Below are 18,653 nucleotides of genomic sequence, written 5' to 3' on the forward strand. Positions count from 1 at the left end.
CATTTCCAAAAAAAGAGGACAGGAGATCTGTGCCTACCGATAATATCACTCTAGGGCTGGGCGATATGGCCTAAAGTCAATATCACGATATATTGAGCATTTAACCTCGAAAACGTAAAATGGACGATAACTACAGGTATGCGCAGAAACAAAAGTTGTCCACTAGGTGGGGCTGTCATATTACGTTGAGTCACATTTTTACATGACTCAAGGTGGCACAGCTTCTTGAAGGGACATGAATGTTGCCAACCTACACACATCTTTTAATTTTTTATTATCAGATTTATTGACATGGGAAAAATTATCTTGATAAGAGTCAGAAATTTCGATAACGGTACATTTTCACTTTTTTGCCCAGCCTACGTCACACTATGGCAAAACCACACAAACCACGTTGGGACCCATAGTGTTAGAGCTAAATTTAATATCAGATTCTGCCAGCAAAAAGGCTCAATTCATATGTAAATATTTTGCATATTTATTGCAAAATCTCATTTTTCTGCTGCTTTAGTGCTGCAACAACGTTTTATTAATAAGAAATTATTATACCTTTTGTTTTACAGCAGCATCGGTATGCTTCCTGTGCACAGATTATTAAGGATGCTTGTTTCAATTCAATTCAATTCAAAAATACTTAATTAATCCCAGAGGGAAATTGATTGCTGTAGTAGCTCAGAATAATAATAATAATCAAGTCATCAAAGAGTTATTGTATATTACAATGGCTGTTGGCAGGAAGGATCTCCAGTAGCGGTCAGTGTTGCAGCAAAACTGAAGAAGCCTCTGACTGAAGACACTCTTCCGTTGTCGGACAGTCTTGTGAAGAGAATGCTCAGGGTTGTCCATCATTTTCTTGATTCTCTGGAGAATCCTTCTTTGCATTATCTCCTCCAGTGGTTCCACAGTCGTCCCCAGAACAGAACCAGCCTTTGTTATTAGGCTGTTGAGTCTTTTCAGGTCCCTGCTTCTGATGCTACTACCCCAACAGAGGATGGCTGAAGAGATTACACTCTCAACAACAGACTTGTAGAAGATCTGCAGCATCTTGCTACAGACATTGAAGGACCTAAGTGTCCTCAAGAAGCGAAGTCTGCTGTGTCCCTTCTTGTAAACGGCTTCGCTGTTTTTTCTCCAGTCCAGTCTGTTGTCCAGGTGAACTCCAAGGTATTTGTATTCCTCAACCACCTTCACTTCTTCTCCCATGATGGAAACAGTGGTTGACTCCACCCTGTTTCTTCTGAAGTCTAAAATCATCTCCTTTGTTTTGTTCACGTTCAAGGTCAGATGATTGTTTCCACACCATGCCACAAAGCGCTCCACCAGCTCTCTGTACTCAGCTTCCTGTCCATCTCTGATACACCCGACAACTGCAGAGTCATCTGAGTATTTCTGTAGATGACAGGTCTCTGATTTGTACTGGAAGTCTGAGGTGTACAGGGTGAAAAGGAATGTTGAGAGGACAGTCCCCTGTGGTGCTCCAATGTTACTGATTGCCGGATTTGATGTGCAGTTCTTCAGCCTCACAAACTGTGGTCTGTTTGTCAGGTAGTCTTTAATCCAGGCAATAGTGGAAGCCCCCACCTGTGTCTTCTGGAGTTTCTGGCAAAGTACATCAGGCTGAATTGTGTTAAATGCACTGGAGAAATCAAAGAACATGACCCTCACAGTGCTGGCTGCTTTGTCCAGGTGACAGTGGATTGGTTGATGCAGCTGGATGATGGCATCTTCAACTCCAACTCCATGGCGATAAGCAAACTGCACCGGGTCCTGATATGTTCTAGTTTGCTTATTCAGGTGGACCAACAGGAGTCTCTCCAGGACCTTCATGATGTGGGATGTCAGGGTAACTGGACTGTACTCATCATTGACTGATGGGTGAGTTTTCTTTGGAACTGGAACAAGACAGAATGTCTTCCACAGGACTGGAACCTTCTCCTAGGCCAGGCTGAAGTTGAACAGGTACTGCAGAATCCCACAGAGCTGCTCTGCACAGGCCTTCAGTACTCTGGGGCTGACACCATCTGGACTTGCAGCCTTGTTCCTGTTCAGTCTCTCCAGCTGCCTCTTCACCTGACTTCTAGAGACAGATAGGTGGGAGGGGGAGGTAAATGGGGCAGCAGCATCTCCTGACTTGGTTGAAGACAGATTTATAGAACCAGAAGTGTCCATGACTGCATTAGAGGACAAAAGAGCTGGCGTGTGACAGGAAAATGTTGGATCAGAGGAGGATGGGATGTCTGATTGGCTGGGGACAGGCGAGGAGGATGCTGGGTTTGTTCCTGAACTGAGCCTAATGAAGAACTTGTTCAGTTCATTAGCTGAGTCCAAGCTGCCATCTGTGCAATCCTTCCTCTGCTTGAAGCCTGTGATCTTCTTCATCCCTGACCAGACATCTCTGATATTGTTTTTCTGTAGTTTGTTCTCCAGCTTCTTCCTGTATGCCTCCTTGCTGTCTCTGATCTTGATCTTCAGTTGCTTCTGTATACTCCTCAATAATTCCCTGTCTCCCTCCTTGAAGGCTCTTTTTGTCTCATTTAGCAGATTCTTCAGTTCACTGGTGATCCAGGGTTTGTTATTAGCAAAGCATCTCACTGTTCTGGTCGGTATGATGTTGTCCACATAGAAGCTTATATAGTCAGTGACACATCCAGTCATGGCATTGATATCCTCTTCATATCCTTGGCAGAGAGTCATCCAATCTGTGGTCTCAAAACAACCCTGCAGGGCTTCTTCAGCATCCTGTGACCATTTTTTCGCAGCTCTTCTTGTCACAGGTTGCCTCTGAACAAGTGGTTTGTATTCTGAGCAGAGAAAAACAAGATTGGGATCTGATTGTCCCACAGGAGGTCTTGTTTAGGACATGTATGCATTATTTACATTTGCATACCACAAATCCAATGTCTTGTTTTCTCTGATGGAGCAGCTGACAAACTGTTGAAATGTTGGAAGTGTAGCAGAGAGCGAGGCATGATTAAAATCACCAGATATTGCCATGACACCCAGTCTTACACCCTCCTCTGCCTCTGCTGCCTCCTCAATCAAGCCCTCAGCCACTTAATTACCATCACCTGCACCCTGTCATCAGCTCATATCATCTGCTCGCCCTGCCATATATTCACCAGCCAGCCACAAGTTCCCTGCCACATTATTGAACATTTTTTGCTTGTAGATCTTCCAGCCTTGCACCTTGCCTGATCACAGCCTCCAGACCTCGTTTTCACACCTGACCCCTGCCTAAGACTCTGCCTGCCTTCTACCCTCGCCTGTCTTTGACCCCTTCTCTAGCCTGCTCCATTTACCTGCTTCACCTCATTCTGGTTTTTGACCCACGCCTCCTCTCCGACTCTGTCTCCAGCCTCACCCTCCTCTGGTAATGCCACATCCAATAAATTCTTTTTAAGGAACTTTACTGTGTTAGGTGTCATCATGGGTCTTCCAAGTTCTGGGCGTGACAGATATAGCCACAAATTCATTGGGCTGCTGAGTTTGTAGCTTAGCGACAACGGAACTGATGGCATAATATGCATTTTCAGCAACGGCTGAAGGTGGAATATAAATGGTTGCCAAGACAACACTGGTGAACTCTCTTAGCAAATAATATGGGCGACAACTTACTGCCAAGAGTTCAACATCTGGGCTGCAGAGACGACATTTCACTGAAACATGACCTGGATGGCACCATCTGTTGTTGACAAGCACTGCCACTCCACCTCCTTTTCTTTTCCCGCTCCTCTTCAGATCTCTGTCTGCTCGTACAGTCAGGAATCCTGGCAGAGAGACGCTGGAATCAGGGATATGGTCCTGCAGCCACGTCTCAGTGAAACACATAACACTGCACTGCCGATACTCTGGCTGAGTCCTTGAAAGGGCTTGGAGTTCATCCATCTTGCTGGCCAGTGATCTCACATTGCCCATTATGATCGATGGAAGAGATGGTTTGAATTTCCTCTTTCTGTCTCCGTTTTTCTCCCCCTCTGCATCCACGCTTCTTGCGTTTTAGCTCATTTGGGATTTGTGGCTTCAGTTGAGGTATTATTTCTGCCTTTCCAATGTTAATCAGCTGCTCCCGATTGTAAACCAGCTTGTTGCCATGGTTACACATCATAACAAATTTGCAGTAAAAATCCTCTAAGCTTCACAGCACCAGAAACAGAAAAGTAAAAGGTCCAAAAAATACAGTTTTTCTTAAGATGCTAGAAGAAACAATGTCCAAAAAAGGCAAAACTTACATGTAGTTAACAGAGCTACTCCAACATGCAGCCACCCAGAGCAGCACGAGAATTTCAGCTGTGAGATTAGACAATAGAGCTCCGGGAGTTGACGTCACTTCTCCCGGCATGCAACAGTTCAAATCGAAACGGCGCCATTTTGGAGGGCAGAAGCAGGCAGCCGGACTATTTGTTATTGTCAGAAAACTCAATCAAACGGGAAATATGGTAGATTCCTGTTGTGCCCCAGGATGCAGAACAGATGCAGACGACATAAGGGATGAGCCTTCTACAGCATTCCCCAAGATCCGGAACGCCGCAAACGTTGGATCATTTGTGACTGGGCTAAAATGAAACTGTGGGATCCTGAGAGTAAAGGTTTTCGCTTATGCAGCGACCACTTCATATCAGGTACTTAAACCAACCTTTCCTCAACTGAGCATGGTGTTTATTTTAAATGCTTTTATTACGATTCTTAGTGGGCTTTCTAAACTTATTTTGGCGTGGATTTTTCTGTCTTATTACTCATAGCAGCAAGTAAACATCACGTAAAACGGTGCCTCGTGAGTTCTGCGTGCTGCCGTTTACGTGTTTTATGATCACAGCAATTAACCGGCTAAGCTGTATTTCATTTTCAAGCAATGGTTGATCAATTGTCAGATCACACATAAAAAGCACTGTGGATTGCTATTATCTGTCTCACCGAGACAGCTCTCAGACAGATCCTGAGACGCTCCTGCCTGACATATTTATTTTATTCACGGAAAAAAAAATCAAACTAGTGGTTTCTCTTGGTGCTCAGTTTATACATTCAAACAGCACAGCACTGTATTTAAACTACTTACGTGTAAATCTGTTATTTGTCCATCCATCCATCCATCCATCCATTTTCATCCACTTATCCAGAGTCGGGTTGCAGGGGCAGTAGCGTCGAGAGTCCCAGACCTCTCCCCAGCCGCCTGAGCCAGCTCCTCTGGGGGAATCCCAAGGGGTTCCCCGGCCAGGTCCAGTAAGAAGTCTGCTCCGACAGCTTCTGGCATTTTTAAAAAGTATCCCAGGGGCACGGTAAGGGTCGGAGATCCCGTTCACGTTCATGGTTAAGATCCGTGTTTGTTTAGCTTCTTTTACCTGCCAATATGGCGTCTACTAACTGAGAGTCACGTGGGGTCCGGAGCTCTATAGGGTCAATGATAAAAAATAAAAGTTTGTCATGGACTCCATGGAAACTTTCAGAGGAACCACAAATAGTATCTTTAAAATGATTTTGTTACTGACAAATTTGTGAGTTTAGAAAAGAAGCTGATGAGAAGGCATGGGGGTGTTCCGTTTTGCCATGGCCCCCAAAATGCCTTGAAACGGCCATGGGTGTGTGACTGAGATTTGAAGGTGATCTGAATTGTATCAGATGTATAAATATGACTTGTGTATAACTTATTGTTTTACACAGGTAAAAATGTGTAGTGGAGATAATTCTACCTAGCTACATTTTACTTTCAAGCTTTGTTTTCTTTTTTTTATTTAACTATTTTCATCCTGTCTGTTTCTCAGCTTCCTGCGTCTCCTCTAAACTCTCCAGAAAAACTGCTGCCTGGATTCACACACAAAAACACAATAACCCAGATTAGGACTAAATCCTCCCTCCAAACTTCTGCCTGCCATCCCTTCGGCTTCCATGACTTTCACCAGAGAAAGCTGGGAACACGACACGCTGACAAAGAAAGACCTTGAGTCTCGATGAATCTTTAAAACCTGTCTCCCTCGCCATGATGAATAATGCTTTAGCTGTTCCTTTAGAAAAGTCAGTTTTGTTTTAAAAACAATATAGTCCTGCTAGTCCTGTGGGGGGAAAAGGGGGACATACAAACCAGGCGTTTGAAATTTGAGCAGCAGGAGGACACGTGGGGTTTGGTGAGCGCTTACCACAGCTACTAGTTCTAATGCTTTCTCCAATTAAACCTGTTGGTTTTCCAATGTGGAACATTACTGCTGAAACAATCCGAATATTTAGAATTTTTTAACTCTAGATTTGACAGAAACACTTTCCACAACCTTTCACTTAGGCGTCTCTTTGAAACGTGATAGAGCATACGGATTTTGAGCTAACAGTTTTTGAGCGCTATGCTAGCAGAAAGCTGGTATATATTTAGAGCTGCAGAAGTTTTCTGTGACAGAAAATCCAACTTTGACCTGTCAGAAACTTTCTATCTGCTGAAGGAGCACACACATGGCTTTTAGCTGATTCTGGTTAGAGTGTAGCTCCCACCACCCATCAAATGGGCTAATACATCACTCTGCCTCCAATACTTCTAAAATAAACCTAAATATTCCACAAGAAACCAGCAAAATTGTATTTACTAGAATCTTAAAGAAAATTTAGGGTAAACATAGCCAATTTTTTTTAAATTAGCATTTAGCAACTAACCATCTTACAGGGTTAGCTCAGATCTCTTAACTTCAGCATGTACGCCCATGCCAAAGTTCCTGATTATATTTATAAAAATACAGCTTAAAATCCCACGAGAAGACATCCCAGCTGCAACGGGACATTTCTGCTCAGATATGTACCTACTAAAGTCAGATTATAGATTATCGTGGGCTAATATGTATGAAGTTGTAAAACCCAAATCTAAAAAGCAATGAGAAGAAATCTAGATATCAGAAGAGCATGTTTACGTTTAATTCCAAGTAAGTGCCGAGAAGTTGCAGAAGGTCTTCTGTCTGGATGATCTGCTGTGCTGTAATTACTTCCACCAGAGGCATGTAGGCTACTGAAGAGGTGGTGTCCAAGAACTTGCCTGTTTGCACTGTGATAAAAATGGTAATCCTTTGTCACGGTGTCAGGAAAACGCAGGTCCTACTTGATTTTTCTCGAGATAAATGACAAGAAAAAGCAAATTCTTAAAAGAATAATTAACATCTAATCAGTGAGAAAAGCTTAAAATAATACGAATTACTGAACCATGTGGTATATTTTTCTGCTGATTAGATTTTGATAGATCACCGTGGAGCGACGATGTGAAAGGAGGATCAGAAGAGAACAGAAACACCTGGAATCCAGATGATGTCACAGCTGGCAGAGCCTTCAGGTGAGACTCATGGGGCACTGTGATGGGGTGGGAGTGCGGAGCGGGGTGGAGGAAGGACAAAACCTAGGTGAGATTTAAACAGCGGGTATCAGGATTATTGGCTGAAATGGGGTTCGAGTGGGAAACAAGTTCACAGGAATGCTGTAGTGACTTTAGAACGAGGTGAACATGACACTGTGAGAGGAGAAAAGGTAACGAAGAGCAACCAAGTTTTAGGTTTCATCAGTTTTTTAGCAGATGGAGCCTTTGAATAGACAGATCATCGGCTTTAATCAGCTGCTGCAGCAACAAAGACACTGTACACACGACATGTATGATGCATGCTGTCTACATGCAATAGAGTGAAAGGCACGAGTTTTACTGAAAAAGTATAGCAATCAGGAAAATGCATTTAGCCTCATTCTGGTCCATGACAGCTGCAGCTGTCAGCCTCTCCTATCCAGAATTTCTCCAACTTGCAGAACTTCTGTGGAAAGTTTGCATCAAAAATCAACCTCAGTCTTTGATTTTAGAGAGGAACGAGAGCAAAATCAGCTTTAACAGTACCTTTCTGCTGCCATGATTCTGTGTCACTGTCAGAAATATCTTAGCATTAGATCACAGTGTCTGTTACTAGCATGTTTTCTTCCAGGACTACAAAAAAGTAAATAAATAAACGAATTACAACAAATAAAAAGAATAAAAAATTTAATCGTCTCACCAGCTGGAAGGGGAGTTTCAGAGTTTAAAACAAACCTTAGAAATGATGAGAAGGTGAGATAATGGGTGCAATGTTTAAAGGGAATTTTTCCTCTGCAGGAGCTAAATTATACAAGGTCACGTGCGAATGGAAACATCAGTATTATACTTTCAACAAATGTAAAAATGCAGCCCACGCCGTGTGCTTCGTTGAGCCATGCCACAAGGTGTCTCAGAGCCTCCAGGCGATGCCATGATCTTTTGACCTGCAACAGAATGCCTGAAAATCGAGTCCTCCAGTCCTCTAGCTGCCTAATGCTGAACCTCTCTGTAGCTCGCTAGTGTAAAACCACCACTCTAAGGCTGTCTACTTCTCTCACACCCCAATAAAAGACAATTTCTGAAATTAGGAATGAAAATATGAACCCATTTGTACTAATACATGGACACATGGATACAGGTGTGGATTACAAAAAATCTACAAATTTCTGAAGGACTTTGTCAATCCAACTTTGCAATAATCTAAGTTGGGGCAAAGCTATCGGATTAGATTTGTGCCAATAGGATCAAGAAAAACACTTTGAAGATCAAACAAATATTAAGACATTGAGAGAAAAAAATTGTTTCAAAAGAAAAACTTACTATCTGAATCAACTTCTTAAAATGAGTAACAAAGTATGTTTCCTTTTTCTGTTTGCCTCTATGTGTTTTTGTTATCAATTTCCTTAGTTTTGTTCTCGCTGCTCACAGCTTTGCTCTCACTGCCAGATTTGCACTTACACTGTCTGGCTTTCTCCTTTGCAATCCCTGAGTTTTTGGTTGCAATTCTGACCCAACCCTTTTGGGTGGGTTGGACTTCTGAGAAGTCCTCTCCCATAGGACAGTGGTTTCTCTTGAGTGACAGTTCAGTGACCCGGAAGTGATGTAGCCTCCAAGACATTTTTTCCCACCTGGTCAACAACATGAATTTTGAGCCCCAAACACATTATTTCGGCTGTCTGTGGTGTCTACTGAGGATCAGATCGTAAGTTTTACATTTGAAACATGTTTTTTCCTTTAGTCAATATTTTTGTTCTGTCAATTTCTTAATTTTTGTTTGACCGTCAAAGTGTTTTTCTTGATCATTTTAAGAATCTGATTCAGATCGTAAGTTTTTCTTTTGAAACGAATGTTTTTTCTCTCAATGTCTTAAAATTTGTTTGCTCTCCAAAGTGTTTTTTCTTGATCCTATTGGCACAAATCTAATCCCATACAAAGCACCTACATTTTGGCATACAGAGAATAAAATAAGTCTTAAGAAAACCAGGATCAACACACATGTTAAGGCTGTCATCAGTGGCTCATTCAGGACACAAAGGTAACCTTATTAAGATCCAGACAGGAATAAATACTAAAACGTAAACCTCAAACCCATGGTTGCTGTGCAAAAACTGAGTGGCTGAAGGGTCTATTGTTTATATATGTGCATTTTATATCTTATAAAGGATATAATATGCACTTTACTTCCAAGTTGGAAGAGAAAAGATGGGAGTTAATGAGATTTTGACAACAAACTATAAAACTAAAAGTCACAGCTCCATTATTTCTGATTGAAATGCACAGTTTTGTACTTAATTTACAATAAAATGCTAAAGAATTAAAACATGCGTCATCTAAAACAGGATAATGATAATAAGGCATAATCCTAAAGCGCTTTGAGAGTTGCACAGGTTACCCATGTCACTACCACAAACTTGTTTTTAATTTCTAAAGGGGCAATATGCATGAATTTTACAGTGAAATAATCACAAAACAATCTAATGTCTCAATCATGTTGGAAGGAAGGTGATCCTGAAACAGATTTCCTTCTCAGTCGGCTAGGGGATTGTCAACTTTTCCAATTTCAAAAACATAGTTTCTGTCCACAATCTGTGAGCTTGTGGGGTTGCCATGTTTCCAACGAGCTAAGGCTACAGCGCTGGCATTTGTAATTCCACATCGGCAGACACAAAGCTTCAGAGTTGTTTACAAGAACTAAAGCCAGTAAACAGGAGTGACCAGAAAGTATTTATCGTACCCCTAAGAAGCCGCTGCATTTTTTTGTTTTACTCTAATATCGGGTGAAGCAGGCTTGAGGCTAATGTGGAGCTAACAATACTAACGGTGAATCAGAAGCAAATAGTCACCTCTAAAAATGCCTCAAGCTTCTTGTTCAATTTCCAATCGACAATTTTAGTTCCTTTAATGAATCGTTCAGAACTATAACAGCAAGCTAACAAAAACACAGCAAACAACTGCACTCCTCTGACACTGAATACATGTTACCGTAATAAGTGTAGTAAGTGCTCCCTACTGTAAAACACCTAAGAATGTTAACACCAAATATGACAATGTATTTATCTACTTATCAACTTAGTGAGTATGACTCGTCTTCGCTCTTCATCTAGAATCTTCTGGTGCTGAGCTGTAACTGACAACAGCCACGAAACTCATGGTATGGAAGTGGGAAAGTCACCTTTTGTTCATAAATATAAATGATAAATGACCCACACTTGTATAGCAACTTTCAGAGGACTCCAAAGCGCTTTACACTACATTGCATAATTCATCCATTTGCACACTGATGGAGATGTACAGTACAATACACAATGTAGCCACAGCTGCCCTGGGGCAAACCGACCAACAGTGTTGTGCCCGAGCGCGTTCATTGAACGATCGTTTGTAAATTTGTTTGTTTTTTCGTGAACGTGAATTGCACTCATTTGTATTTTGCCCAATGAACGTAAAAGTGAGTGCGATCGTCCTGGCGTGCGTGAACGGGTTTCTAAACGTGTTCTTTCGCCGTTCTAGCTCAAGATCTCCACGGAGCTTTTCCAGAGCTAAAGCCTTGCTAAAATATCCTGTTAACCATAGAGGTTATAAAAAGTCGAATCCACAAATGCGGCCAAACATAGGCAGTATCGGTTGGTGCGGCGTCTACTCTTCTATGTCTACGCCATGTGCAGGAGTCAAAGTTCATTCAGAAAAATTGAAAAGAGACTCAACTGAAAGATTATACATTTTTTAATGTTTTGCACTTTTAATATTGCACTTTGAGTTTGCTACCTCAGCCTGCTTCCTAAGATTCTTTAATAAATTCTCATAAAAACTGTTCAAATAATGTTTTCCTTATGTTATTCCACCAGCTCCTCCGGCAGGATCCCAAGGCATTCCCAGACCAGGTTGGAGGTGTAACCTCTCCAACGTGTCCTGGGTCGACCCGGGGGCCTCCTGCCAGCAGGACATGCCCGAAACACCTCCCCAGGGAGGCGTCCAGGAGGCATCCTGACCAGATGCCCAAACCACCTCAACTGACTCATTTCGATCCGGAGGAGCAGCGGTTCTACTCCGAGTGCCTCCCGAATGTCCGAGCTCCTCAATCTATCTCTAAGGCTTAGCCCGGCCACCCTACGGAGGAAACTCATTTCGGCAGCTGGCATCCGTGATCTCGTTCTTTCGGTCATTACCCAAAGCTCATGATCATAGGTGAGGATTGAGACGTAGATTGACCAGTAAATCGAGAGCCTGGCTTTCTGGCTCAGCTCCCTCTTCACCATGACAGATCGGCTCAGCGTCCGCATCACTGCAGATGCTGAACCAATCCGCCTGTCGATCTCCCGATCCCTCCTACCCTCACTCGTGAGCATGACCCAGAGATAATTAAACTCCTCCACTTGAGGTAGGACCTCTCTCCCGACCCAGAGTTGGCAAGCCACCCTTTTCCGGTCGAGAACCATGGTCTCAGATTTGGAGGTGCTGATCCTCATCCCAGCCACTTCACACTCAGCCACGAACCTACCCAGCAAGAGCTGAAGATCAGAGCTGGATGAAGCTAGGAGGACCATCCACAAAAAGCAGAGACGAGATTCTCCTGCCACCAAACTCAACACACTCCACACCATGGCTGTGCCTCGAAATTCTGTCCATAAAGGTAATGAACAGAACCGGTGACAATGGGCAACCCTGGCGGAGTCCAACCCTCACCAGGAACAGGTGCGACTTACTACCGGCTATGCGGACCAAACTCACGCTCCTCTGGTAAAGGGACTGAATGGCCCTTAACAGAAAGCCACCCACCCCATACTCCTGGAGCGTCCCCCACAGGGTGCCCCTGGGGACATGGTCATAAGCCTTCTTCAAATCCATAAAACACATGCGGATTGGTTGGGCAAACTCCCATGCCCCCTCCATCACCCTTGCAAGGGTATAGAGCTGGTCCACAGTTCCACGGCCAGGACGAAAACCACATTGCTCCTCCTCTATCTGAGATTCAACTATCGATCGGACCCTCCTCTCCAGTACCCTGGAGTAGACCTTTCCAGGGAGGCTGAGGAGTGTGATCCCCCTATAGTTGGAACACACCCTCAGATCACCCTTCTTAAAGTTGGGGACCACCACCCCGGTCTTCCACTCCACAGGAACAGCCCCCGATGACCACGCAATGTTGCAGAGATGTGTCAACCACAACAGCCCTACAACATCCATAGCCTTGAGATACCCAGGACGAACCTCATCCGCCCCCGGGGCTCTGTCGCTGTGTAGTTGTTTGACTACCTCAGCAACTTCTGCCCCAGAGATTGGACAGTCCATCCCCAGGTCTCCCGGCTCTGGTTCCTCCTCGGAATGCGCATAGGTGGGATTGAGGAGCTCCTCAAAGTATTCCTTCCACCGTCCGACTATAGCCCCAGTTGACGTCTGCAGCTCCCCATCCCCACTGTAAACAGTGTGAGCGAGTTGCTGCCTTCCTCTCCTGAGGCGCCGAACAGTTTGCCAGAACCTCTTTGGAGCCGATCGATAGTCTTTCTCCATGGCCTCACCAAACTCCTCCCACGCCCGAGATTTTGCCTCGGCAACTGCCACTGCTGCACCCCGCTTGGCTATCTGGTACCTGTCTGCGGCCTCCGGAGACCCACAGACCAGCCATGCCCTGTAGGCCTCCTTCTTCAGCCTGACGGCTCCTCGAACATCTGGTGTCCACCAGCGGGTACGGGGGTTGCAACCACGACTGGCACCGGCCACCTTGCGACAACAGCTAGCAACAGCCGCCTCAACAATCACAGAGTGGAACAAGGCCCACTCGGAGTCAATGTCTCCACTGCTCTCGGGACGCGGTCAAAGCTCTGCCGGAGGTGGGAGTTGAAGACCGTCTTGACAAGTTCTTCTGCCAGGCGTTCCCACCAGACCCTCACTATGCGTTTGGGTCTGCCAGGTCTACGCGGCATCTTCCCCTGCCATCTGATCTAACTCACCACCAGGTGGTGATCAGTTGACAGCTCCGCTCCTCTCTTCACTCGGGTGTCCAAAACATACGGCCGCAGGTCAGATGATACAACTACAAAGTCTATCATCGACCTGCGACCTAGGCTGCCCTGGTACCAAGTGTACCGATGGGCATCCTTATGTTCAAGCATGGTGTTCGTTATGGCCAAACTGCGGCTTGCACAGAAGTCCAATAAGGAAACACCACTCGAGTTCAGATCAGGCGGGCCGGTTCTCCCAATCACACCCCTCCAGGTCATGCTGTCATTGCCCATGTGAGCATTGAAGTCCCCCAGCATGACAATGGAGTCCTCTGATGGAGCACTATCTAGCACTCGTCCCAGGGACTCCAAAAAGGGTGGGTACTCTGAACTGATATTTGGCCCATAAGCACAAACAACAGTCAGGACCCATTCCCCAAACCGAAGGCGCAGGGAAGCTACCCTCTCGTCCCCCGGGGTAAACCCCAACACACAGGCAGAGAGTCTTGGGGCAAACAAAAAGCCAACTTCAGCCCTCCGCCTCTCACCCGGATCAACTCCAGCAAAGGAGAGTGTCCAACCCCTCTCAAGGACTTGGGTTACAGAGCCAATGCTATTTGTCGAGGTGAGTCCGACTATATCTAGCCGGTACCGCTCAACCTCTGCCACAAGCTCCTGCTCCTTCCCCGCCAGCGAGGTGACGTTCCATGTCCCAAAAACCAGTTTCCTTGTCCGGGGATCAGACCGCCAAGGCTCCTGCCTTGGTCCGCCACCCAATCCACACTGCACCGGACCCTTCATGTTCCTCCTGCGGGTGGTGGGTCCACAGTTGGATGAGCCCATGTATCCGGTTCGGGCTGGGCCCGGCCGGGCCCCATGGGCGAAAGCCCGGCCACCAGGCGCTCGCTCACGGGCCCCAGCCCCAGGCCTGGCTCTAGGGTGGGACCCCGGTAACCCTCCGGGCCGGGTACTCCGACTCTATTGTATGTCCATGAAAGATCAAAATTCTAAATTGTTTTGCAATATAGAATATTTTTATTATCTCGGTGAAATGAAGCAAATACTTTGTAGGAAAGTAAAATGATTTACTGTTGCAAGTGACTGGTTAAAGTGACTTTGGCACCACGTATTTGGAAATTGCAACTTGGGCTTTCTATATTTTAAACAAGGTGTGTATGCTGTGTGTGTGTGTGTGGTTATTTGTATCGCTTCTTACTATTTTCATAAGCTTACTTTTAATCTCTAAAAAGTGAGGATGTAAAACACAACATTTTCTAGTTTTACAGACTTTCCTACACAGCATGAATGAAGTGATCACAGTAAGCACCCACCTCAGGCTGACAAAACATTGCAGCAACTTTTTACTTTGTAAGAAAATGAAATATGTATTAGGAAGATGTAAATAGAAATGTTTAGAATCTGACTATAACATTTTGGCGCTAATCCAGACATGTCGTCTATACCAGCAGGTTATTCTTGTGAATCTGAAGGATCTTTCAGGTCTTTCCTTCCTCCCAGCGATCGAACATCTGCTTCCACAGCTGCATAAACCTACACACTCTCCCTAACAACCAAGCATGTCTTTCCTGAGTTCACTAGGCTTTCATCTAATCTGCCCATTTGAAGCCAAATAAAGGACCAAAGAGCAGACTTCAAGTAAACACCTCCAAGTACAGATTTTGTTGCTCAGCACAGAATCCTCACATTGCTGCGGGAATTGTCAGTGAATGTCATGGAAAGGCTCTCAGACTGCGCGCTGCGAGAGGCAAAAAGCAACAATATATTTATAAACTTCAAATACCAGCAGATTCAGTCAGACATGAACAACCCTGACAGAGATACACCAGAAATGGTGTCACATGAGGGATACTTGCGTTGTTAAAATAGAAAACAGACAAAAAATAAATATTCTAAAACGTGGAAAGGCTTATGCCAACGTATGGATCTTTTTTTGTTATTTCTGATTAAAGCACGGTCCAGGCCTGGAGTCAATCTACGCTGTAGCCTTCAAAACCAAATCAAACGTTGGCTACTTTTTCACTCCGATAACTTATTATTTTCAGATTAATATCTGCGGAATCACTTAACCTCTCACCTTTGAACTAATCCAGCATATAAAGGTCCCAAAACTGGTTAAAACTTAACCAGTTAAACCAACAATTTTAGCAAATCAACTATTTTATATATTTATTATAAGCAGCCTGCCATACCGATCTAAAAACAGAAATCACAAATTTAGCACCAACAAAGTGATTCCCCATAGTGAAAATATAGAAAGCACCCACACCTTGTTTTAATCTTTCACAATAAGAGTCCCAAACATACATGTGTACCTGAAAACATCTAAAATAGTTTATTAATCCTGTTGTCTGATAAAAGGTAGCGAATGGTGTTATTAATCTATTAATTCTAATCAGCATCAGATATTACGAGGAATGTTGGAGACATTTATTGTGAAGGATTAAAAGAAGTTCCTGTGGATGCTCCTAGTCATGCGAGCAACTTGATTTTAATAAATCATTTTCTTGGCATTTCAAATCTAATCTCAACATTATACCCATTTTTTTCCATCTGATATGAATGCTCCCTGGTACATGTCAGGTTTTTGGTAGGCTTTTTTCTATCCTGTTCCTTGAAAATACTACTTTAAGATACCTGTTGTAGAATTCATTTAAGGGCTTGACAGTTATTTTGCCATCCAACTAGCCTATTTTTATCATTTTTAAAAGCACATGCTGCAAATTATGTCATCATGGTCAGAACCTGCAAAGAAAAGGAGTGAAAAAGCAGCGAAAGTCTAGAAAAAAATTATCAAGACACTTTTAAATATCATTAAAAATCTGGATCACTGGAAGTAAAAAAAATAAATAAATGAGAGGTTTTAAATGCCAAGTTCACTCATTTTTTTGGTGGTAGAAGTAAGCCAAAGCAGAGCTGAGCCTTACAGGATTTGCAGTCTTATTTCTGGATGTACGGACATCTCACCTCTGATAGGCTAACAGCAACACATCTCTACCACTGACACTGTTTGTTCTGCAATGTTGATGTTTTATCACAACGAATAAATAACACAAGCCTGAAGGAGTTCTGCAGTGTGGTGGAGTTGCTAATGCTAATGGATAGCTTCTAGTATGAGGCGTGCTCTGTTTCCTGGAGCCAAGACAGGTAAATCCATGAATGTTAATTTTCAGTGTGACATCCATCTGAGTGCTTTTCTTTATCTGATCGTTTCCCTGCCAATTGTTTTTTTTACTGGTGGTGAATGCAGGAAATACTGTTAGGAGACAACTTTCACGTTTCACCTGCATGTGAAACTCAGAGTACCCGATCATTTTTAAAAAGTAACAAGTAAAGAAATGTTTCTCAGTGAACTTGTTTTAAAACTTTTGCACAGCACTCCATTAACCTGGACATTCAGAGACTTTTGAAATATTATAATCGTAGCCCGGTACCAAATGATCCTTGAGTCGGTTCTGGTCCTCGTCCAAGTGGCTGGGATCTCCTGAATTAAAAAGCAAAAAGGACACCGTGTCACATGTGGATTGCATTTTCTTTAGTACTTTACATATAACGGGAAAATACAAGGGTTTATTTTCAAGAGAATACAGGAAATTTTACAGTGCTCTGTACATTGCAGTATTATAGTCAGTGTGGTGGTAGCTCAGCGTGCCGAGCCGTGGATGTCGTGCACAGTTCACCGTGTGATTGGTTGTGGGGGAGAGGATACAATTCAAAATCTTCATTTACATGTTGTAAGAAGTCTCTGTTAGCAGCTCGAAGGAAAAGAAAAACCAAAAAGTGTGAAACATTTGTACAACAAAAATGATAGAAAATGCATGAAGTAGGAGAATCCGTATTAATTATCTTGTGGGCAAATTCAGAGAACTGATGGAGAATCTGCTGTTGGACGGTTTCTACTACTCTGTATTGAAACGGTCACCAGGTCAGGCTTTCTGCAGTCACACTCAACATAAAACGTCCAGATTTATTAGGACTTCTACATTCATCCTTAAAGATCATCACTTAGAGGTAAAACCAAAACTTTAGCAGGTCTGAAGCTCAGTGCCAATCTTGTTGATTGTTTTGGGGAGGAAAACATAAGTTGGACAATCAAAATTGTCCCAACCTGCCATAAAAAACAATTGAACTTCTTTAAACCACCAGAATCAGATAATCATTAATTTAAACCACACATAACATAAAGAGGACATGCAGTAAACCCACTCCTGGATTTAAGTGGGTTCTATGTACATGTAGAGTAAGAACTTGTGATCCTTTTCAGGCAAATTAAAACCAGTTTTGCTTCAATATTTACATCACTGCTGTGGCAGTTACTCAATCTTTAGTTTTTCGTTACCGCTCTGATCTGATAACATAGCAAATATTAAGCTAGCTAATGAGTTAAGTCTATTATTTTGTTGTTGCATCCTGTATGAAGCTCATAACTTTGCAAATAAGTGTTGCAAAAATAAGAACTCCGGATTGGATTCGATCTAGAAATGCTGAGAGGAAAATGCAGATAGGACAGCAATAAAAGGCAATTTGATTGAAAGCTCTGAATTACAAATGGAGATCATTATCGAAGCAATGTTTGCTTTCTCACAGGTTCACCATTTAACACAAAAGTACAATCAAAGTCCTTAAAATTCTGAGTAGAGAATCAGAGGAAACCACCTCAGAGAGTCGTTTACATCTTGTGGCTTTCTCATTAGTCTTCAAAGAAACACGTTTCATGTGAGATCAGAGCTGGAATATTATTAACCTTCAAAAATCATCTCTAGTTATCCAATCTAGTACTAAAAAAACCTACACTAATAGGGCAACAGCAACATGATTAACTCCTCTCTCATCCTGTGGTGTCTGAAATCTGACAGTGTAAAACTCAGTACTCTGATTAAATGCAATCATTAATGCGACCAAAATGGTTTCATTTCAGTTGTTCAGATTTTTGTCAGTAATGTTTTCATTTGTGTCCCATCAGTTTCTCAATATGGTGCAAGCTGACAACAAATTACAAAGAAAATGTCTTGTCTTATCTTCTGTTTCTATCACAGGAAAGTAAATCTTGTCTTATCTTCTGTTTCTATCACAGGAAAGTAAAAAAATAACTTTGGGTTATTTTGTTTTTTAACGGCTAAGTGATATTATTTACTTTGTATTACCCATAACTTGATCATAAAGATTTCATGTTACATTTACACAAAACTTTGTAAATAAAAATAATTTTGTTGTAAAATCATAGTGTTTACCATGTTTTGGGGGCTTGTCCGGGATCAGTGTTTTTGCACTCGACCCAGGAGCCATGATCTCCTGTCAGTCTTCACTTAAACTCCCCTCAAAATTGTCTGAAAGTGTAAAACCTACAAGACTAATTTAAAAGGTATTTGATTACTAAAATGCAAATAAATCAAAATTAAAACAGT

Source organism: Nothobranchius furzeri, chromosome 10 (assembly GCF_043380555.1).
Source record: "Nothobranchius furzeri strain GRZ-AD chromosome 10, NfurGRZ-RIMD1, whole genome shotgun sequence".
Lineage (NCBI taxonomy): Eukaryota > Metazoa > Chordata > Actinopteri > Cyprinodontiformes > Nothobranchiidae > Nothobranchius > Nothobranchius furzeri.